We start from the raw sequence: 23554 nt of genomic DNA, 5'->3' as shown, positions 1-23554 counted from the left end.
CTCGGGAGACAGAGGCATGATGACCACCTGACCCCAGGGAGACTGCGGTAAGCCCTGATCATACCCTTGAACTCCAGCCTGGGTGACAGATTGAGACCCTATTTTAAGAAAATAAAAGAAAATTAAGACAATTTTAATACTAAATTAGGAAAAATATGCTCAGTGTTGGTGGGGGTGTACTGATATAACCTTACTCATTGTTGAGAATATCACAAATGGCATTCAATCCTTTGGAAATCCACTAGACAATGCATATGGAGACACAGAAATATTCATGTGACCTAGTAATTTTACTTCTAAGAAAGCAGTCCAAAATAAGAGAAAAACTGTCAACACAAAGATTTTCTAGTATTATTCAAGGCAACACAGATTTGGCAACAACTAACGGGGTGGGTGGTGCCGTAGCATAGTCACTGGAAAAGGCAGTGACTTGGAGCACACTTGCACCCAGCTCTGACTTACACCTGCTGCTAGCAGGCCACTACACTTCCCTGAATTTGCAACAGCAGTCATTATATTCGAGTTACGAGATTGCTTGAGGGTTAAAGAAAATGCATACAGAGCCCTAATTACATAGTAGGCACACAAGGGGTACACCCACTATCTAAAACCAAGGAAATCAGCTGGGTATAGTGGCTCATGCCTGTAATCCCAGCACTTTGGGAGGCTGAGGTGGGTGGATCACCTAAGGTCAGGAGTTCAAGACCAGCCTGGCCAACATGGTGAAACCTTGTCTCTGCTAAAAATATATAAATCAGCAGGGTGTAGTGGCACATGCCTGTAATCCCAGCTACTTGGGAGGCTGAGGCAGGAGAATTTCTTGAACCCGGGAGGTGGAGGTTGCAGTGAGTCAAGATTGTGCCACTGTATTCCAGCTTGGGTGACAGAATGAGACTCCATCTCAAAAATTAAAAATAAAACCAAGGAACTCAAGTTTATTTCCTTTATAGACTTATGCAAGCATTAATATTTATATTAATCAAGACTTTGAACCAGCAGAAAAACCTTTTATTACAATAATAGTAAACAAAATATCAGGATAGGAAATTACTACCACCCTTAAACTAATTGTATGAAATGAAAGAAACCCTCACATGCCAACATGCTGATAGGGTTATGTTAGGCTTAATAGGATGATGGGTAATATCCCCTCTTTTTTTTTTTGTATTCTGACATTACATTTATGGTGAAAATAATTTTTAAAAATACAAACCTATAAAAGAGTCTAACTGAGACAGACTTTTAATATTTTCTTCGCCCTTTTCCTTCTCTGTGAACCCATCTGAGAAAAATCCTCCCATCTCTTTTTGGTGGTCTGATCTGGATTTATCCAAGATGGAGCTTTTTGTCCCATTTTCTGCATCAGTAGATACCTTTTCACATTTTTCTAGGGAAATTTTCTTCTGCCATTTCCCCCTTTCTAGCTTCCTTCGTGTACACTGGCTTCATTTTGTTAGTGTAATTTTCCCTCTGATATTCTCCTGTCAATATTCTCTGCGGGCCTCTCATTGGTTCTTCATTCCTATTTTGTCTCTTAAATTGCCTTGCATTGATTCTACTCCTCACCATCTTCTTCGTGTCTTTTTTCCTACAATTGCCCATCGATCCTGTCTATCTTGAAGGCTGAGAAGGACTTTCTGTTCATTAATTACTTGGCTTACTTTCACCTGTTCTCCTCCTGTCTAGAAAATGACTCATCTCCATAAACCCTTAGCAAGACTTCTGAGACGTACTCAAATTGCTGGAAAACGAAAGAACAAGGTCGGAAGGCAGGTAGGAGCCGAGGGAAGCTGGGTGGCTTTGAGGTCATGCCATAGAAACAGTCTTGCTAGGACACCGTCACAGGTGTAGCAGCTATTGTCACTGCTGGACATTGTCACTGAAAATGGATTTAAACTGCCCTCGTGCTTTCATGCTCAGCTGAGCATCAGAGTTGGGGCTGGAACACCTGACAGCTGGCTCTGAGTCAGGTGTCCATACCCTTCTGGCTGTGGGTGGGGAGACCAGTCTTCCCAGTTTGGGTTTCATGGTGGGAGATGGGACAGCCAAGCCTCATACAAAGAGGGCTCCCTTACCATGGGAAGAAAGTTCAGATCCTGATCGAGAATAAATAAATAAGTAAAAACAGAAAATCGGTGTCTTCTGCACTTTAAACAGCCTGGACTTTATACTGTTATTCTACAGTGCTACCTTCTGTTAAGTAGAAATCACCCATGCAGGATTTTCTTTCTGCCTTTTCTTGAGGAATTCTCTAGGTCTGGCGTTGTATTATATGTTAAGAGGATACCTTTCACTTTCCTCTTATTACTACAATGACCGTGCTTCATGAGGGGTTTTGCTTTTCTCTCTCCCCACAAAAGCAGCTTTTTCTGTAATGGCTTCACCCATTGCTGATGCCCAAGCATGTCTGTCTCTTCTCCCATTCTGACCCCTCCCTGGCACACATACCCTATGGCAGGATGTTAACTAACCCTATTTTTCCATTAATCTAAAAGCTCCTTGAGGACACATATTGCCTCTCATGACTTTGCCCTTAACACCTAGTCCAGGGCCTGGCACATATCACACACACACACACACACACACACACTCTCTCTCTCTGAATGAATGAATGAATGAATGAATACATATTGTTCTCTTCTGTACTTTTTTTTTCTTTGAGATGGAGTCTTGCTCTGTTGCCTAGGCTAGAGTGCAGTGGAAAAATCTTGGCTCACTGCAAACTTTGCCTCCTGGATTCAAGTGATTCTCCTGTCTCAGCCTCCTGAGTAGCTGGAATTACAGGCAACTGCCACTGTGCCCTGCTAATTTTTGTATTTTTAGTAGATATAGGGTTTCACCATCTTGGCCTGACTGGTCTTGAACTCCTGACCTCGAGATCCACCCACTTCAGCCTCCCAAAAGTGCTGGGATTACAGGCATGAGCCACCATGCCCAGCCCTTCTATATTTTTAGTTCAGTGTTTTACAGCAATGCTTGTCCTGTATTTCCTGGAACAAGTAGGTAGTGAAATTTTCTTCTTTTCAATAAAAAATACTCATTAATGGTCTAACTAGATATGCTTCATTTCTGTACTATTGTAAAGCTTTTTTAATTAATATCTTCTTAAGTCATAAATGATTCATTTTCAAGCCACATTTCAATTTTGGTTCAGAAAAAGGTAATTTCTGTAATTATTATCAGAGATAGCATACAATTCTTGAAATGCTATTAAAAAAAGGAAAAGCACCTTGTCCAATTTCTTCTCACAAAGGCCAAAAATCAAACCTCAAATGGAAATGTCTGGGACTTAAATATATGTCTCTCGTTGTCTTCTCTATTTTTTATGACAAACGTAAGGGAGTGGGGATGTTAGCTTGCATGCAAGCAACATCTATTGTTGGGGTCAGGCTTCTTTATAAACGGTTGGGCAGCTCCCTGAAGGATGTACCCTATATGGGGCTGCCGCTCAATGTCTGGCCTGTGTCCTTTGGCCTGAAGGATGTGTTTGGCAGCCATTCCTTGGGGAAATAATTCTCCACCCTATCTGAGCACCTTTTGATGCCAGTATTCTTTAATGACTTCTTTTACTGTTTGAAAATACAATTCAGGAGAAACATAATCTATCTACAAACACAATTTTTAAAAACACAAAAATAATACTCTAACTGGAATATAAAGAAGAGATAAAAGCTTAATTTATAATGCACTCTCATGCATTTCAGTAAGTATTAAAGGCTCAGCACAATCATTCTAGAAGACAAAAGAAAGTTGTCAGACTCTTCACCTGTCAGCATGAATGTGTGGCAGCTATGAACACAAGTGGGTAGACGTATGTATGTGGAATGGTGAATACTATTGGTTATATTCCAAACAAAACTGAATAAAAGCCTCCCTTAAATCATATAGTAGGTGGATTACTGGAAAATTCACTGATCAAAAACTATGCCAAAATTTTTTGGGCTTGTGTGCAAAAGAGAGTAAGGATCTATGTTCAAAAAAATTGGAAAACTTTTGATGTTTTTATTATGAAAATTTTCAGAACTACAGAAGAGTTGAAAGAATAGCACAATAAATACTGGTACATATCCAAAAAGGTTGAACACAAATTCAACCATTGTTTTTCCAGAATCCTTTGAAAATGATGAAAGATATCACAATTTATTTCACTGTGTAGCTTCTAAAAATGACATTGTCTACATATTTGTGATACCATTATAACATCTAAGAAAATTAACAATTTCCTAATACCACCTGATATCTAGTCCATGCACAAATTTCTCCAGTTGACTCAAGCTTTATTTTCATAGCTGTTTTTTAAAAATCAGAATCCAATTAGCATTCACCCATTATATTTATTATGTTTTACAAGTTTCTTTTAATTTAGAATAATCCCTTCACCTTTTTTCTCCTATGACATTGATCTTTTTTTTACACATCAGCCATTCCTTTTTGTAAACAAATTTGCTTTTCCTTTCTTATAATTGGAATCAATCATTTATCCAAGGATCTCTAATTCCATGGACAGAGCTAAGGCTGTATGTATTTTTTTTCTAATTGAGTTTATATGCTATTCCAATTCAAATGAAACATTGCAGAGATTTCTCCTTTATTATTTTGTAAGCCAACAATTTTGGTTCTTAATAACATATATTTACTTATTTTTCACCCTCAACATTAAAAAAATACTTTAAGAAACACCATACCTTAGATGTTATGTACCTCTTGAAGTCTGTCCATATGAATCTACCTAATTCTTTTCTTAATGGTGACATCCTATTGTATTGTGTAGATGCACTTTAGTTTATTCAACCAGTGACCCATTTATGGACATTTGTATTGCTTCCAGTCTTTTTACAATTACAACACATGCTGCCCTTAATAAGCCTGTATACATACTATTTTGTATTTGTGGAGGGGTAACGTAAGAGTGGATTCTAGAAGTGGGATCACTGGGCAAACATTTAGAAGTTGCACCATTTTGCCTCCCCACCAGCAGTGTATAATAATGTGTTATGAAAAGTTTTTGATCTACACTAACATCCAACATTGTATTTAAAAAGCCATGAAGGGCTGGGTGCAGTGGCTCATACCTGTAATCCCAACAGTTTAGGAGGCTGAGATGGGCGGATCACCTGAGGTCAGGAATTCAAGACCAGCCTAGCCAACATGGCAAAACCCTGTCTCTACTAAAAAGTACAAAAATAGCCCAGCACAGTGGTGGGCACCTGTAATCCCAGCTACTCAGGAGGTGAGGCAGGAGAATAGCTTGAGCCTGGTAGGCAGAGGTTTCAGTGAGCTGATGAGATTGCACCACTGCACTCTAGTCTGGGCAACAGCAGCAAGCCTCTGTCTCAAAAAAAAAAAAAAAAGGAAGCCATGAGGGATATGGAACAATCCTTCCTTGGACATGGGGCAGTTATGTATCATGTGCACTATCTGCCCTCTGCAGGGTGTTAATCGTCCCTGGGCTCTGCCCTCTAGCTGCCAGGGGAACCCTCCCATTAAGACAGCCCAAAACTACAGTGCAAATGTCCAAAATGCCCCATTAAGAACCTCTGCTGCAGATACTCTAAAATCTACTCTTGGGATGAAGAATCCCTTGGAAAGCGGTGTAGTCAGGCCAGTGGTTTTTTGCTTCCCATATAAGTGTTTTTGCTGACTTGCACTTGGCGTTATTGTATTTGCCAAGGACATGAGGTGAAGCGGCCCTGTGAAGCTGCTCCCTGGAACTTCGGTGGGAATGCTCTTGCTCATGACAGCCTACTGGGCTCTCTTTCCAAGGACACTTGGGAGAAATGCCTCTCTGGTATCAGTTCCGGGAGAGCTTTGTTTTCCTTGCCATTGTCCTCTGAACACGATACGTCACAAACTTGATCTTGCTCCCCTGTTTGTACTGGATGCTAGAACGTGACTAGCCACTCTGTGCTGTTTCTGGCTTGGGCACAGGATATTACAATTTGCATTTTGTAGACAAACTTCACCCCTAGATCCATCTTATTTTCTTGTAGTCTTAATTTCTCCTTGTCTTATTTTCCTGACTCACCTTTAAAAAGAAATCACTGTGATTATATGATTTTCTAGTGTCATTACATGACTTTCTAAGTTGCCCTAAAGAAATAAAAATTCAGCAGCAGCCTCACAGAATTGCTGTCAGGATTCTGCATGTCGAGGAGCTAGCCATGCCTGGCAGAGATGAGGGGTATGTGTCAGTCCTGCATTCCTCTCCCTCTGCCTCCTCCCCACGCCCCTCCCACCACAGCACACCTGCTCTCCATGGCTAATAACAATGTCCATGGATTCACTGTCCTAGTCCTCCCTTTCCAGTTAGGTGCCCAGATGAACTTGTGTTTTTGTTTGTTTGTTTGTTTGTTTTGAGACAGAGTCTCATAGCAACACCTAGGCTGGAGTGCAACAGCACAATCTTGGCTCACTGCAACCTCCACTTCCCAGGTTCGAGCAATTCTCTTGCCTCAGCCTCCCAGGTAGCTGTGACTACAGGCTCATGCCACCACACCTGGCTAATTTTTGTATTTTTAGTAGACACTAAAAATTTCACCATATTGGCCAGGCTGCTCTCGAGCTCCTGACCTTAAGTGATCTACTCCCCTTGGCTTCCCAAAGTGCTGGGATTACAGGTGTGAGCCACTGAGCCCAGTCAAGATGAGCTTTTGAATGTGAACAGATGTGTGTCTCTCTATGACACGGGCCACACAGTGGGTTACTTTCTTTTCAGTATATCAGTAAATGTTTTTCTCTGCCTTAAGGAATGGATAGCTCTTCTTGTATCTGAAGATACTTGAATATGAGTACATGAGTCAGCGTTCTCAGAGAAACAGAACTGACAAGAGATATTTGTATATATGTCTATGTAGAGAGCTACAGATAGATCATATAGGCATAGATATATAAAGAATTGAAAAAACAAACCGCTTTTCCTACCCTAGTGTCACAATACAGAATGCTCCTGTGACCAAATGCGTGTGGTTCCCCCCGCCCCCTTGGCTACACCCAACAAGTAAGTGTTTGGAAAACTCTGCCCCTACCGTGAAAGCTCTCTTTCCCTCCCCCACAAAGAGGCTCCCTTATCTCTCACTCTACATACCGCCCTAGCCCTCCCGCCACCGCAGCCACCTCCCGCCCGGCTTCTGCCTCATCAGCACTCCCCAGCTTCCCGCCGCCCAGCTTCCTGCCCAGCAGTTCAAACTGACCAAACGTTGCCCACCACCTTGGCTCTCTCAGTTTCCCCAGCCCTTCAGCCCCCCTATAAAAGAACCCTGCCCCTCTGAGCGGCGCGGCCATTTTCCTCTCCTTCCCAGCTGGTCCGCCTGGAGGCTCTTTCCTCTCAATATAGCCTGAACTTAAGGATTTTCTTCTAACCTGCGGTCCGGTTTTTTCCGAACGAGCTCAGTCCTCCCACAGAGGGTAGGTCAGACAAGTGGTGCCGAAACCCAGGAGGGAGGGGCCGTTGGCCCAGCCACGGCCCCCCTCCCAACCTACCCAACACTGGCCCTGCCACCTCCACACTCCGATTAAGGTAAGCCAAGTTTTTTTCGCTTTACCCACCCCTTCCTGTCTCCTCCTCCTACGGCAAGGGGCAGTTGCCTCCCTCCAGCGTTCCGCATGGACTCCTCACCTAGTCTCGGCTGAGCCGAGGAAGTCCTCCGTTGCGGCTCCAGGAGCCTTCCCAAGGGGTAGCTGCCAGACAGGGGACGCCCCTCTGGCCACTTCCCTAACCGTACTTAACTGTACTCCGGGGAATTTGCAACAAAAGGGGACGCCTTTTCTTTGCATCTGCCCATCCACGCCAGAGGGTCTGTAGCTGCGCCTGCCATGGGAAATTCGGAGTCCAAAATGCCTCCCAGCACCCCCCTTGGGTGCTTGCTGCGAAATTTTACCAAATTGGGATACTCCCAAACCCTCAGAAAGAAAAAGCTTGTCTTCCTGTCCCAGGTGGCTTGGCCCCAATACAAACTCAGTAACCAGTCACATTGGCCCCCGACTGGCACTTTCGATTTCAGTACTCTCTGAGATCTCGACGATTTTTGTCGCCGCACGGGCAAGGACAATGAAATTCCTTACATTCAGGCTTTTTGGGACCTCCGTACCCACCCCAACCTATGTTCTTCCTGCTCCACCTACCAAATCCTCTTAGCTTGTACCCCTCGTAAATCTTCCTCCACTACCTCTCCCCCTCCCTACTCCTCACTGGAGGATCTGCCTGAACATCTGTCCTCTCCTGCCAATCTCAGCAACCAGTCGCCATCAACAGCACGCTCTCCCCCCACTCCCTCTGCACCTCCTACCTCAGAGGCCATGCCTCGCTCTTCCTCTACTCCCTCCGAGCCCCCTCCCTCAGAGGCCGCACTTCCTCTTGCCTCTCCGGTGGCGGCCCACACCTGCTCTCACCAACCAGCTATCCTGGTCCCACTCCGAGAAGTAGCGGGTGCTGAAGGCTTAGTCAGGGTCCATGTTCCTTTCTCACTCCAAGACCTGTCCCAAAGTGAGAAACGTTTAGGATCCTTCTCAGCCAACCCATCCACCTATATTAAGGAATTCCAATACCTCACTCAAGCCTATAGCCTCACTTGGCATGATATTCACGTTATCTGCTCCTCTACCCTCACTGTAGAGGAGCACGAGCGCATCCTAGCTGCAGCCAGAAACCAAGCAGATAAAGATCATGCTATAGATAACCAGATCCCCTTAGGCCCCGAAGCAATCCCAGGTGAAGACCCCCAATGGGACTATCAGGCTAATCGAGGGTCTGACATACCCAAGAGGGACCGCATGATTAGATACCTCCTCAGGGGAATGGATGCTGTATCTAACAAAGTTGTAAACTATGATAAACTGAGAGAAATCACCCAACTACCTGATGAGAATCCCGCCCTCTTTCTCGCCCGCTTACAAGAAGCCCTAGTCCGGTACACTCGGTTAGATCCAGCCTCCCAAAACGGGGCCACTGTATTAGCCTCCCACTTTATCTCCCAATCAGCACCCGACATAAGAAAGAAACTAAAGAAAGCAGAAGAGGGGCCAGAGACTCCCATCCAAGACCTGGTAAAAATGGCCTTTAAAGTATTCAATGCCAGGGAAGATGCGGCTGAGGCTGCCCGCCAAACTCGCATGAAGCAGAAGGCTGCCCTCCAGACCCAAGCCCTAGTGGCTGCCCTAAGGCCGGCAGGGAACCAGAAGCCCAAGGCTGAAACCCATGCCCCTCCGGGGGCATGTTTCAAATGTGGAAAGAAAGGACACTGGTCCCGAGCCTGTCCACAACCACGGCCACCAACTAAGCCTTGCCCTATCTGCCACCTCCCGGGACACTGGAAGTCAGACTGCCCCTGCTTCCCCAGGGTGTCGGTTCCTCAAAACAGACACACTGGCGTTATGCAGCCGGCAGTCACCCTCGGTAGGGAGGAGCCTGCTTGCCAGGAACCGACCTCTGAGGGAGCTCCATTCCCCGGTCTACTAGGGCTGCTAGACGACTAGCGGGGCCCTGGCTTTCTGACTCTGGTTACCCTCGCCGAGCCAAGGGTCACTCTTCAGGTAGCAGGTAAAAGCATCTCCTTCTTGCTTGACACGAGGGCTACCTACTCCGCACTTCCTTCCTATTCTGGCCGTCTCACCCCTTCCCAGGTCTCGGTCATGGGAATAGATGGGACCCTGAGTATCCCCTACCAAACCCCACCACTCATGTGCTCATATAACTCCACTCCATTTACCCACTCTTTTTTAGTAATCCCCACCTGCCCAGTACCCCTCCTAGGACGAGACATCCTTTCAAAGTTAAAGGCCGTCATAACCTTCCCCATCGCCAGCCCACACAGCCTCTTTCTCCTAGCCCTCACCTCAGATACCGAACCCCAAAAAGCCTTATCCGAACTCCTCCCCGGAGTCCACCCTCAGGTCTGGGACATTAACAATCCGTCTGTAGCTACCCACGACCAGCCAGTTCAGGTCCGCCTTAAAGACTCCTTGCCTCGTTTTCTCTCCCGCCCTCAATTTCCCATCTCTAAAGCCCACCGTATGGGTATCCGACCCATCATAGAGAAACTAAAAGGTCAAGGCCTCCTAATTCCCATTAACTCCCCATGTAATACCCCCATCATCCCAGTACGAAAACCCTCAGGACAATATAGACTCGTCCAGGACTTGCGCTTAATCAATGAAGCCGTAATTCCCACACATCCAGTTGTCCCCAACCCATACACCATTCTCTCTAACATTCCCCCAGGGACCACCTGTTTCTCAGTCTTAGACCTAAAGGATGCCTTCTTTACTATACCTCTACACCCCAACTCCTACTTTATCTTTGCCTTCACTTGGGATGATCCCCTTACGAACATGTCCCTACAACTGGCCTGGACAGTCCTTCCACAGGGCTTCCGAGACAGCCCGCACCTATTCGGCCAGGCACTCGCCACTGACCTACTCCACTGCAACCTCAAGCCCTCTCACCTCCTCCAGTACGTAGATGACCTTCTTATCTGCTCTCCCACCCGCCAGGAGTGCATCCAGGCCACCACCACGCTACTCAATTTCCTAGGAGATAAAGGATACCAGGTGTCACCAACCAAAGCACAAATAGCCTCACCCACCATCACCTACCTAGGTATACAGCTCATGCCTGGGTGACGGTCCATCACAATCGACCGACTACAAGCCTTAAAGGTGCTCCAGGCCCCGGAGTCAGTGAAAGAAATCCTCTCCTTCCTAGGACTAGTAGGGTTTTTTCACCACTGGGTACCTAATTATGCTTTGCTAGCCAAACCCCTATACCATGCTGCTGCAGAAGCCCCCGAGGGACCACTCTCCTCACCAGGTTCTGTCAACCGGGCGTTCAAGTCACTGCTTAACGCCCTTTGTACCTCCACCAGCCTAGCCCTGCCTAATCCCAACTTACCCTTCCAATTCTATCTATCAAATTTACTAAGGCCTAACAGTCCCACTCCTTACGTTTGGAGATTCTACCTGACTGAAAACTATACAAAAACCACCTTCATCTGTAATACCCCCCCATACAGCCACAACCATCTTCTTACAACTTCCGACTGCCCTGCAGCCGGATGCAACAGTGCCATATATCTGAACTTCACCAAATTCCGCAACGTCCATACTAAACCTCTCATGTGCTTCAACCATGACCAACCATCAGGAGCATGCAATGATACTCCTTGGCGCTCCTGCATGGGATGTACTTGGATGGGCTGTCGACTACATTTAGCTATCAAGTTCACAGTACCTGCTCAATCTCAGCTCAAAATCATCCCAGACGTAGATGAAGAAGGAAACACCATTGTCGGTTCTACACGGTACTTCTTCTCATACTTGACCCCTGGGATAACCGGTGGAAAAGCCCCAAGAAAGCTGCCGTGTATGACCACATAGATACCAAATATCCCTCTTCCCACCTGTACATCTGGCGGGCATACGTACGTACAGCCCACCAAATCCACTCCACTATTAACCAACAAGAACAATCTCTAATCACCCAACTGCGACCACACTCGTCTCCCTTTTCCTGGCTAACCTTCCTCAAAGAAGGAATCAAATTAGCTAACATCTCAGGATTGACCGACCTAACCTCATGCCTCATGTGTGCCTCTTTGGGTCAGACCCCTTTTGTGGCAGTTCCCTTTCCTATCCCTCTCAATTCTTCACCCACAACTTCTCCCTTCTCCCCCATCAGGGAGGTAAATCTCTATACTCCACCTGACTTCACGCAGCTACCAATATGCTATTCCCTAGGCCGAAACTTCCCTAGCTGTAACAGAACCATACTAGTAACCACTAATATAACAGCCCCACGAGGAACGTTTTTTTGGTGTAACAGGACCTTAACAAAAACTCTCTACATTGGTCTTTCCTCATCTCTTTTATGCCTCCCAGTAACCCTAGTCCCTCGACTCACTATATATTCCCCAGCCGAATTCCAGATGCTGCAAACTCCCCATTGCCGCACCCAATGAGCTGCCTTCCTACCCATTGCCGTTGGGGTCTCCCTTGCTGGTTCAGCACTTGCAGCAGGATTAGGAGGAGGGGCACTAGTCCACTCTCACCTGGCCATAGCCCGACTGACCTCACAATTCCAAGCAGCTATTGATGACTCTACTGAGTCTTTAGCATCACTCCAACGACAGATCACCTCAGTTGCCCAAGTTGCCTTGCAGAACCAAAGAGCCCTAGACCTGCTCACTGCTGAACGAGGAGGGACCTGTATCTTCCTACAAGAAGAGTGCTGTTACTACATCAATGAATCCGGCCTAGTAGAAACCCGAATCGAGAGCCTCCAGAAACTCAAAACTAACCTGCAGAGTCAGAAGTTCTCGGCTGAAGCCACAGCGTGGTGGTCTTCCTCTATGTATACCCTCTTGTCCCCGTTGCTTGGGCCCCTAGTAGCCGTTTGCCTAATCTTACTTATCGCTCCTTGCTTTCTACAGTTCCTACAGCGGCGCTTTCAAGAACTAACTCGAGTCACCATCCACCAGATGCTGCTCCAACCCTACCCTGAACAAGTGCTGGAAGCAGACCTCTCCCCGAACACCCAGGCTCCTTAGGAAAAGAGACCTCTTCAGAACCCCCCATCGACCCTTGTCAGCAGGAAGTAGCCAGAGAGACAACCGACGCCCCTGACCCCTCTTTTTCTTTTCTTTTAAGGAGTTGGGAATGTTTGGAAAACTCTGCCCCTACCGTGAGAACTCTCTTTCCCTCCCCCACAAAGAGGCTCCCTTATCTCTCACTCTACATACCGCCCTAGCCTTCCCGCCCGGCTTCTGCCTCACCAGCTCTCCCCAGCTTCCCGCCGCCCGGCTTCTGCCTCACCAGCACTCCCCAGCTTCCCGCCGCCCGGCTTCTGCCTCACCAGCACTCCCCAGCTTCCCGCCGCCGGGCTTCTGCCTCACCAGCTCTCCCCAGCTTCCCGCCGCCCGGCTTCTGCCTCACCAGCACTCCCCAGCTTCCCGCCGCCCGGCTTCTGCCTCACCAGCACTCCCCAGCTTCCCGCCGCCCGGCTTCGGCCTCACCAGCACTCCCCAGCTTCCCGCCGCCCGGCTTCGGCCTCACCAGCTCTCCCCAGCTTCCCGCCGCCCGGCTTCTGCCTCACCAGCACTCCCCAGCTTCCCGCCGCCCGGCTTCTGCCTCACCAGCACTCCCCAGCTTCCCGCCGCCCGGCTTCTGCCTCACCAGCACTCCCCAGCTTCCCGCCGCCCGGCTTCTGCCTCACCAGCACTCCCCAGCTTCCCGCCGCCCGGCTTCTGCCTCATCAGCACTCCCCAGCTTCCCGCCGCCCGGCTTCTGCCTCACCAGCACTCCCCAGCTTCCCGCCGCCCGGCTTCTGCCTCATCAGCTCCCCCCAGCTTCCCGCCGCCCGGCTTCTTCCTCATCAGCACTCCCCAGCTTCCCGCCGCCCGGCTTCTGCCTCATCAGCACTCCCCAGCTTCCCGCCGCCCAGCTTCCTGCCCAGCGGTTCAAACTGACCAAACGTTGCCCACCACCTCGGCTCTCTCAGCTTCCTCAGCCCTTCAGCCCCCCTATAAAAGAACCCTGCCCCTCTGAGCGGCGCGGCCATTTTCCTCTCCTTCCCGGCTGGTCCGCCCGGAGGCTCTTTCCTCTCAATAAAGCCTGAACTTAAGGATTTTCTTCTAACCTGCGGTCTGGTTTTTTCCGAACGAGCTCAGTCCTCCCGCAGAGGGTAGGTCGGACAGTAAGCTAGCAGTTGTGCAGCAGGCACCAGCTGGGTTTGTTCCAGTTTAGTTCTGACACTCCCTGTCTACCTGCGAGGAGATCCCACAGGGCGAGAGCTCAGTCCCTTAGGACTGCTCTGTCCTTCAGGCTTCAGTCGTGAGTCCTGGACTTCCAGAACTTCTGACCAACAGGCTGTAAATTGGGGTGCCCATGACCCCTTCCTCAGGTGTAATTAATTTGTAGGGTGGTTCACAGAACACAGGAAGACATTCTAACCATTTCCTGTGTATTATAAAGGCTATTTTAAAGGATACAAAGGAGCAGCCAGATGAAGGGATAGAGAGAACATGATTTGGAAGGGTCCGTTCTTCTGTCCCCGTGCAGTAGTTGTGAGCCAACCTCCTGGTATGTGGATGAGTTTTCGTTCACCAACCTGGAAGACCCCCAAACTCAGTACTTCTGGGTTTTCATAGAAACTTTGTTATGTAGCATGACTGATTATATCATTGGCCACTGGTGATCAACTCAATCTTCAGCGCCTCTCCCCTTCCCAGAGGTGGAGTGAGGGACTGAAAGTCCCAAACTCTAACACTTGGCTGGTTCCCGTGGCAACCACCTCCCATCCTAATTCTCTCTGGAGTTCCCAGCTGACTACTTATCTCACTAACGCACACAAAATACTCTTATGACTCCAGAGATTCAAAGGATTTTAGGAGCTGTATGTCAGGAAACTGGGGAAAAGATCAGATATATATATTGCAACATCACATACACATATAAAAGATATTTGTTATAAGAAATCAGCTCACGTCTCACATGATTATGGAGGCTGAGAAGTCACAAGGTCTGCACTTGGCAAGCTGCAGATCCGGAAGAACAGATGGTGCAACTCCATTCTTGGTGTGAGAATCAGGAGAGCTGATGGTGTGAGCTCCAGCCTGAAGGCCAGCAGGCTTGAGACCCAGGAAATGCCGACGTTTCAGTTCAAGTTTAAAGGCAAGAAAAATCCAATGTCCCAGTTCACAGGCAGTCAGACAGGTGGAGTTCTTGTTGTCTCAGTCTTTTTATTCCATTCAGGTCTTCAGCCGATTGCATGAGGCCCATTCACATGAATCTGCTGTACTCAGGCTACTGATCCAAATGTTAATCTCATCACAGAAACACCCAGAAAAACGTTTGTCAAAATGTCTGGGCATGCTGTGGCCCAGTGAAGTTGACACATATAATTCACCATCACAGTGGGGATCTCTTCGGTGGGCCCTGAGTAGCAGGCCCTGGACCTTAGGAAGGAGCATGTGGCAGGTGATGACCCTTTCCCCTCATCCTTCTCTACGGTAACATTTCCATTCCAGCTGCTTCTGCCTTTCTGGGTTTCTTGCCTGAATGACTCAGAACACTGGCCCCTATTTACCCACATGGTATTTTTTTTTCTGGGAATGTATGCCCTTTTATTCTTCAGTCTGCTTGGTAATTTTCCTGCAAAATCAAGCCAGCAATTTCCCCTTATTTTTTTTCCCTAGAGATTTCTGTCCAAATACAACATTTATTACCTTGATTCCAAGATTCATTTGATACTCTTCAATCTCAGAAATCTGATATCCTGAAATATTTCTTGCAGAGAGCCCCAGGAGCTCTTGATGATGTTGCCACTGGATTTTTTTTTTCTCCCTGATAGCACTCTGAGTTAAAAAAGAAAAGAAAAGAAAAGAAAAAAACCCTTCCTGTCTTAAAGGAACATAGGATCTCACTGAGGGGGAATGGGGTGGGGAAAGGAAGGATCTTTTCATTCAAAAGCAAAGCAACTGAATAATTGTTTTCAACATGGTAAAATAGCAACTACTGTCACTGTTACCATTTCACTGTAAAAATGTCTTCTTGTCATAGATAAATTATGGTTGTGGTACATAAGTGACCTCTTTGATTTTTTTAAAAACCATTTTATGGTCATGCATTTGTTAAAGTCTATAGTTCCATTACCTAGAATTATTATGGGCAGAAAAGACGTTAGCATTTTTCTGGTAACGCAGGCACAGAGTCATGTGACTTCCCTAAAGCCACACAGCTAGTTATGGGCAAAGCCGGGAATACCACTCAGGTGTTCTTGTTTTCATCACTGCTCAGTATCTACAGATAATGCATCAATGGCTGGAAGTGTTCACAAGTGCAGACTTGTTTTGTTTTGGTGATCCTAAAGCAGCCAGATTGGCATTAATTTTTGCATTTTTAAAACCAAAAGAAGGGTTTAGATATACTGAAAACCAGAATATACGAGCTGTTTAAAGTCAAGGACTGTTTGCTGATGAGACAAGTGGTACTCGTGCAGCAAAAGGAAGTCCTTGAAATTGCACTGAAACCTGACGAAGAGATTGAGAAAACTAAGACCTGGTATTTGACTTCAATCCTGGAGACATTTTAGTTTAAATGGTGTCAAGAGATGGTTATCCAATTGATGATTTAACTGTCTCCTCTTCCTTGGATGCATGAAGAGGTTTGGGCTGCTTTTTTTTTTTTTGAGAGTGTGAGTTGCAGAACGTAGCAGAAGCTCAGAATACCTTTTCTTCCTCTTGTCTACACTGAAGGATGTCTCTTTCAACATTTATGTGGGTATCTCAAGAGAGACAGCACTTCACCTCCCAGAAGTCTTCCTGCCTATCCCACCACCACATCTCTCTAGGTACACTGTGGGCCTCCTAGGTGGCATTTGAACATATCTGCCCGTGGGTGGACTTTTTTGACAACCATACCGGTCTAAGAGTTGGATACCAAAAGCAAACCAGCTCTCCAGATCACACCCGCAGAGGAGAAGGTCAGAGACCCAGGCTTGGCACAGAATGTAGCTGACTGTCCTGAATCTCTAGTTTTCTTTTCGAACTTGAGAATTTATAATTTCCTTATAATGGTTTTCTCCCTGTGCTTTATTTTATTTTCAAAGAACATCCAATTCATTTATTTTCCAAAATAATGGGAGGAACTTGCCATGTAAGCAATACAAAAATGTTTTCTGAAAGTGAATAATTCCGGTACTGTTTCTAGGACAACGAGGGGGATAAAATAAAATGAAAAAACAGAAGCTGGGAAAATGGTATAAAAATCTGTGTGAATCTAGAAAGAACCATTATCTTTAAAACCTAAGTTAAAAACCTGATCTATGGCAATGGAGATTTTAATAATTCAGGTCACATTGAAATAAGTGCCCTGGGCAATTTATTTTTGCTAATGTCATGTTGATAGGTGTTATACAAGTGTAAAAGGGAATGTTACAGAAATAGAATATAATCGTTCTTTTTTCCCAAGGGTAACTCAGTGTCTTCTGAGATAACAGGTTATGTTAGGGTTTGTGTATAAGCTACTCTTTCTTTGGAAGTGTGTTAGAAAATTACCATATGAATAATAATTAAAATATTCTTCCTTAAGTGTTCTGAGAAACAAGAGTCAAATATCAGCCCCTGTGTCCCCCCCACCTCCAGGGACTGAGACAGCTCCCTGGGTGGCTCATCTGAAGCCCCTCTATCAGCAACTTACTCAAAAATGGCTTAGGATGAAAGGTCTTTGTACTATACTGGTAATTTTTCTAAACATTTGAAATTGTCTCAAAATTATAAAAGAAGCAGATTTTTATACACACACACACACACACACACAAACATGTAGATACGTATTTTAAAAACATAAATGTGGATGTGTGTCATACTATACAAAGCCTATAACCTGAGTTTTTCACTTAACAGTACGTCATAAACATCACTGTATTAATAATATATGCGATCTGTGTAACCATTTTAAAAAGCACATATGCTTCATTGTAGGTATATAATTTAATTAACTAAGCATCTCTTCTTGTACTTTTAAATCATTTCCATTATTTTAATGTAATAGATAGGGCTACAATGACCAAAATAGCTTTGGACAAAGATAGCATTGTTGCACATAATGAAATTCAAGGGTTTGGTTTATCTGCAAATTTGCTAAACTGTAAGGAAACCCTTAACCCATTATCTATTATAGACTATTATTCCATGAAAGCTAGAAAGTATTGATTTTTTACCCCCCCCACCCCCCGCCACTTAAGAGTTCTTTCTGACTAGGCTTACTAACTTTGGAAGTGACATCTTGACATTGTGAATTTTCTCCCACTTAAAAAAGCTAGCACGAAAGTCCTTTAAACATGACACAGTGCATTAAATCAAGAACACAACCATTGGCTTTATGATAAGAATGTTGCCAGTGCCACTGGGTTGTAACGAGAAGACAGAAGTGACAATAGACACAGCACCTGGCTGTGCATTCAGCTTTCTTCTGCTAGTGTGTTAAGGGGAAACATCCTGATTTGCCTGGCCTTTTAAAATATATTGTTTGGCCGGGCGGGGTGGCTCAAGCCTGTAATCCCAGCACTTTGGGAGGCCGAGGCGGGTGGATCACGAGGTCAAGAGATTGAGACCATTCTGGTCAACATGGTGAAACCCCGTCTCTGCTAAAGATACAAAAAATTAGCTGGGCATGGTAGCGCATGCCTGTAGTCCCAGCTACTCGGGAGGCTGAGGCAGGAGAATTGCCTGAACCCAGGAGGCGGAGGTTGCGGTGAGCCAAGATCGCGCCATTGCACTCCAGCGTGGGTAACAAGAGCGAAACTCCGTCTCAAAAAATAAATAAATAAAGTAAAATATATTAATATTTTTTTCAAATTCTATCAAACACCAGTATTTAGTCACTGAGATGTTGGACCTCACGCATGCTGAAAATTACAATAATGATACTACATTTATACAATGGCCTGTGTGTTTCAAATCCTTTTACTTTTATGATCTAATGTGATTCTTAAGAACTCCCTAAGAAGTAGGGTGGGCTCCGTGGCTCATGCCTGTAATCCCAGAACTTTGGGAGGCCAAGGTGGGCAGATCATGAGGTCAGGAGTTCGAGATCAGCCTGACCAACATGGTGAAACCCTGACTCTACTAAAAATACAAAAACAAATCAGCTGAGCATGGTGGCACATGCCTGTAACCCCAACTATTCAGGAGGCTGTGGCAGAAGAATCGCTTGAACCTGGGAGGCGGAGGTTGGAGTGAGCTGAGATCACACCACTGCACTCCAGCTTGGGTGACAGAGTGAGATGCCATCTCAAAAAAAAAGAAAAAAAAGAAGTAATGGGGGAAGATCCTACCATTCTCATTTTATTGATGGAAACTAGGATGAGAGTAGATTGTTGCTCAAAGTTGCAATGCAGGGAGAGGCACAGCTGGGACTGACGCTCAGGTTTTCTAGCCATTTGCTCAACATTCTTGGATGCCCAGTGTCTCCCCACTTTAATCTACCCCACTCTCATATTCACATCTGGTACAACCATCTCCCCCGTTCTTCAACCCACGTTTTTCTTTGCTTTCATCACTCTCACATCCTATATACCACTGTCTTGCCCATTCTACTCTCTTTTTTTTTTTTTTGAGACAGAGTCTCACTCCGTCACCAGGTGCCAGGCTGGAGTGCAGTGGTGCGACCTCAGCTCACTGCAACCTCCGCCTCCTAGGTTCAAGCAATTCTCCTGCCTCAGCCTCCCTAGTAGCTGGGACTACAGGCGTGCACCACCATGTCCGGCTAATTTTTTTGTATTTTTAGTAGAGACAGGGTTTCACCATGTTGGCCAGGATGGTCTCGATCTCTTGACCTCGTGATCTGCCCGCCTTGGCCCATTCTACTTTCAAACCACATCCCACATCTGTTCTGTTGGCTCCCTCTCTATCATATACATCCCTGTCCAAGCTAGCATCACTTCTCACCCGAGCAACAGTAATAGCTGCCTGTCTCGCCTCTGGCTCCCACTCTTACATCCCCATATCTATTCTCCACATAGTAGCCAAGTGACTTTCCTAAAACACACATCAAATTCTGTTCCTTCCCTGCTCAGAACCCTTGAATTGCCCTTTGAATGAATTTAAAATTCTTCATCCCAGCTACCATTACACAAAGCCCCATGTGACATGGCCTCTCCCTGTCTCTGATCTTATCCCTGCATCTCCCACCATCTCTTACATGCTCCATATGTCACAGCTAGGCTTAGCTGTCTGTTACTCTTAAGTTGGAGAAAAGTAATTGTGGTTTTGCTATTAAAAGTAGTGGCAAAACTTTCTGTCTGTTACTATTAGCTTTCTGTCTATTACTATTTCTGTCTGTTACTATTTCTGTTAAAAGTGATGGCAAAACCCACAATTACTTTTGCACCAACCTAATAGAGCATGCTTAGCCCTAGTCTCTTATGACCTGAAGCTCTCTGGCCCCAGTCCTTCCACCATCTGGTTCCTTCTTGTCATCCAGGTCTCTGCTTGATGACTGCCCTCCCTGAGTGCCCAAACTGAAGGGGACCCTGTCACCCTTTTCCACATTACCCTATTTTATCAAATTATATCACTACTTCATATTTTGATTTAATGTCTATGTTGACTTACTCAATACAGTCCATTTATTTAACAAGCATTTATATAGCATCACTGTGAGCCTGGCATTTTTCTAAATGTATTATCTATATTAACTCATTTCATCCTCATAACACTCCTAACCTTTTTTCAGATGAGAAAATGGGGAAACAGAAACTTCATCAAGGTCACCTAGCCCATAAGCGGCAACACCAAGATTTAAATCCAAGCAGTTTGGCTCGAAAGTCCTTGCTTTTGGGTGGGAGTCTTGCTTATCACATTCAACCCTAAACACCCATCATGTAGAACAGTGCCTGGCACAGAGTAGGCACTCATTAAATAATTGTTGAATGACTGAATAATGTAGTGGCGTCTAAGGAGACCCTAACCTTGGATGTCCATGAGCTTGCCCTGGGTATACCCTTTCACCTGTCTGATCCTTAGAACTTTGGTATTCAGAAACTGGTCTGACTAACATTTTCCGAGATATTTCAATATAACTTCATCTTCAGCCAGAGTAATGTTTGAAATTAAAGCTATCCCCTGCTTGAAATCTATAGTCATAACTAACACGTACATGACAATGTATATACATTTCTATGGTACTTTTCATATGCATCTTCTCACATAACAATAGTGCAAGGAAAGGATTCATTCCAAAACCTTTCAAGACAGTAGGGGAGACAGAATTGTCATTACCCTAGCAGATTAATATAGTAGCTCTTCACCCGCAGTTAAATCCAGAGGAGAGAAACCACATGATAGGCATTTGCCTGTGTCTGTAACATCCGCAGGGAACATTTACCTGTATTACTAAGGCTAATTTGGGGCTGATAGGGCTGGATATTACTGAGAATGTCTGGTTATGAAGTCTTTTTTTAAAAAAAAAAAGGTGGGAAAAGTTAAATCTTGGGGTAGGGCAAGGCTGAGCCAAGTTTAATTAATAATAGTGTGTTGTTTTAAAATATCAGGGCACAGTGGCTCATACCTGTAATCACATCTGCCAAGGTGGGCAGATCAGTTGAGATCAAGAGTTGGAGACCAGCCTGGGCAACATGGCTAAACGTGTCTCTACTGAAAATGCAAAAATTAGCTGAGCATGATGGTACATGCCTGTAATCCCAGCTTCTTGGGAGGCTGAGGCACCAGAACCACTTGAACCTGGGAGGTGGAGGTTGCAGTAAGCCAAGATGGAATGCACCACTACATTCCAGCCAGGGTGACAGAGTGAGACTCTGTCTCCAAAACCAAATAAATTAAAAAAATCATCTTCCACCTTTCTATACATTCCTCATTGTTTCACAGAGCACTCCTGCCATTCCACTGCCATCAGCCCACCCTGGAACGTTTCCCTTATTTCTCACAAGCCTGCCCTTTCCCAGTTAGCCTAGGCTTTAACAGTTCCAGGTATATTTTTCCCCTTAAACCTTACCTCTTGCGTGTCCTCTTATCTCATGGGGTCACTAGCGAATAGTTCTGATAACTAGTCATCACAAGCCTTATGCAAAAGCAGCTTTCTCCTTGATCCACTTTGGTCAGTTGTCTCCTGTTCTGCATTACTATTGCAGTCTGCCTCATTGGGTTACAAGCAGCATGGAGCTAGTTTTGTGTAGTCATTGACTCTGGGCTTTGATGGCAAACTGCCTTGGTTCGAATCTTTGCTCTGCCACTTACTGTAAGGGCAAACCTTGGCAACGTATTTCATCTTTCTGTGCAATTATTTCTTCTACAAACTGGGGATAATATAGCACCTGTCTCAGAGAATTGTTTTGCGTGTTGTAATACTGCATGTAAGGCACTCAGAATCCTGCCTGGCCTCTTGCAGTATTATATGTTAGCATCATTGTTGAAAACAGGGACAGTTTTTATACTCATCGCAGCTCTTGTATACATAATTGGCACTTGGTAAATGTGTGTTGGAAACAGTCTCATTGGTTTCCTTCATCACTGGTCTCAATGGCTTAAAGGATTATTCATCTCAAATAATACTATACCACAAATGACTTATCAGACATTTAATATAAATTTGCAAAAGAATAATAATTTTTGCAATCATAGAAGCAAAGCATGATGTTGTGAAATGAATACCTTTTTTTTCCAGTGTGAGAGATGAGATTGTTTGTAACCTTTTAATGAGATTGGCTCAGTCCAGCTGGGTAGAATTGTAAATCAGTGTCTGCATCTAGATGACCCATCACCTTGAAGGTCATCAGAAACGGTGACCTTTTAGCTGGTTTTAGGAGGTTCAGTTCGAAGATGAACCCAGAAATGATGGAGAATTGATGTTAATTATATAATCCAGCCTGGCTCAGTTAAATTCAGCTAATATTAGCCAAACCGCAGGTTACTTACAGATACGTGAGTGTAAAATTGAATGTTTGCTATTTTATCCACTGAGATCTTAGAAGTATTTGATATGCAGAACTGTCACAGTGAAAACCTTTCTAATCTGTGCATTGGTACTTAAAGCAGCGTTTTGCCTGTAATCTGTAGCCACGGCTTTGGGATCAGAGAGCAAGTGGCAAAACAATGACAGAGGTTGGAAGATGGTGACCTATGTTATGTGGTAGCAAAGCACCTGGTAAAACTGTCACCTGACAACATCGGGAAGGCAAGCAACATACCTCATGAAATGGTGAGAGAAGTGAGGAAGTCCCGAGGCAGAATGCTGGCAATGCGAGCTGGCTGTTACGCGTTGTACGTAATCCACTACAGAAAAGAAAGGAACAAGTTCAGAAAAGAACTGATTGGGTTCAAAGCAGAATAGAGAGGAAACAGAGAGAGGCCAGAGATTCTGGAACTCTCAGGGCTGAAAAATTAAATTGTTTCTCATCTCCAACCAGGAAGAGAAAGCTGAAAAGTTCTTTGGTTTAAAAGCTTACTAAGGTATAGCCTCTGGGAATGACTGAGTCAAACTTTTAAAAGATCATTACAAGGATTTAAGAGGTAGCTATAGATTTTTTTTTTCCCCAGTGGGACATAATGGATCTGACATATTGGAAGTCTGATATATCGAAGTAACTGTTAATAAGTATATTGGGTGCCTCAAAACAAATTGTGGGTATAACTTGTCACATAGAGTTGTTGAGAATAAAATGCAAAAAGTCAACAGTTTTTGAGTGAGGTGTCTTGCCCAAAGCACCCTTCGCTAGCATAAAAGAGATGTGGAAAAATGTGGCACATATATACCATGGAATATTATGCAGCAATCAGAAATGATGAGTTTGTGTCGTTTGTAGGGACATGGATGAATCTGGAGAACATCATCCTCAGCAAACTGACACAAGAACAGAAAATGAAACACCGCATATTCTCACTCATAGGCGGGTGATGAAAAATGAGAACACATGGACACAGAAAGGGGAGTACTAAACACTGGGGTCTATTGGGGGGAAAAGGGGAAGGCCAGTGGGAGGGGGAGGTGGGGAGGGATAGCCTGGGGAGAAATGCCAAATGTGGGTGAAGGGGAGAAGGAAAGAAAA

At 45.2% G+C, this 23554-nt stretch overlaps 1 long non-coding RNA gene across 1 annotated transcript in view; it reads right to left on the bottom strand.

Annotated features, from left to right (window-relative positions):
* LOC128931700 (uncharacterized) overlaps positions 1–23554 on the bottom strand; it is a 186427-nt gene that overhangs the window by 160923 nt on the left and 1950 nt on the right. The window contains exon 2 of the long non-coding RNA XR_013533710.1: positions 22697–22781. This is a non-coding gene — a long non-coding RNA (uncharacterized LOC128931700). The remainder of the gene's footprint in view (positions 1–22696; positions 22782–23554) is intronic.

The sequence above is a fragment of the Callithrix jacchus genome, chromosome 4 (assembly GCF_049354715.1).
Source record: "Callithrix jacchus isolate 240 chromosome 4, calJac240_pri, whole genome shotgun sequence".
In the NCBI taxonomy this organism is placed as follows: Eukaryota; Metazoa; Chordata; class Mammalia; order Primates; family Cebidae; genus Callithrix; species Callithrix jacchus.
Note: the sequence above shows the minus strand (reverse complement) of the source record. Positions and strands in the feature narration are given on the sequence as shown.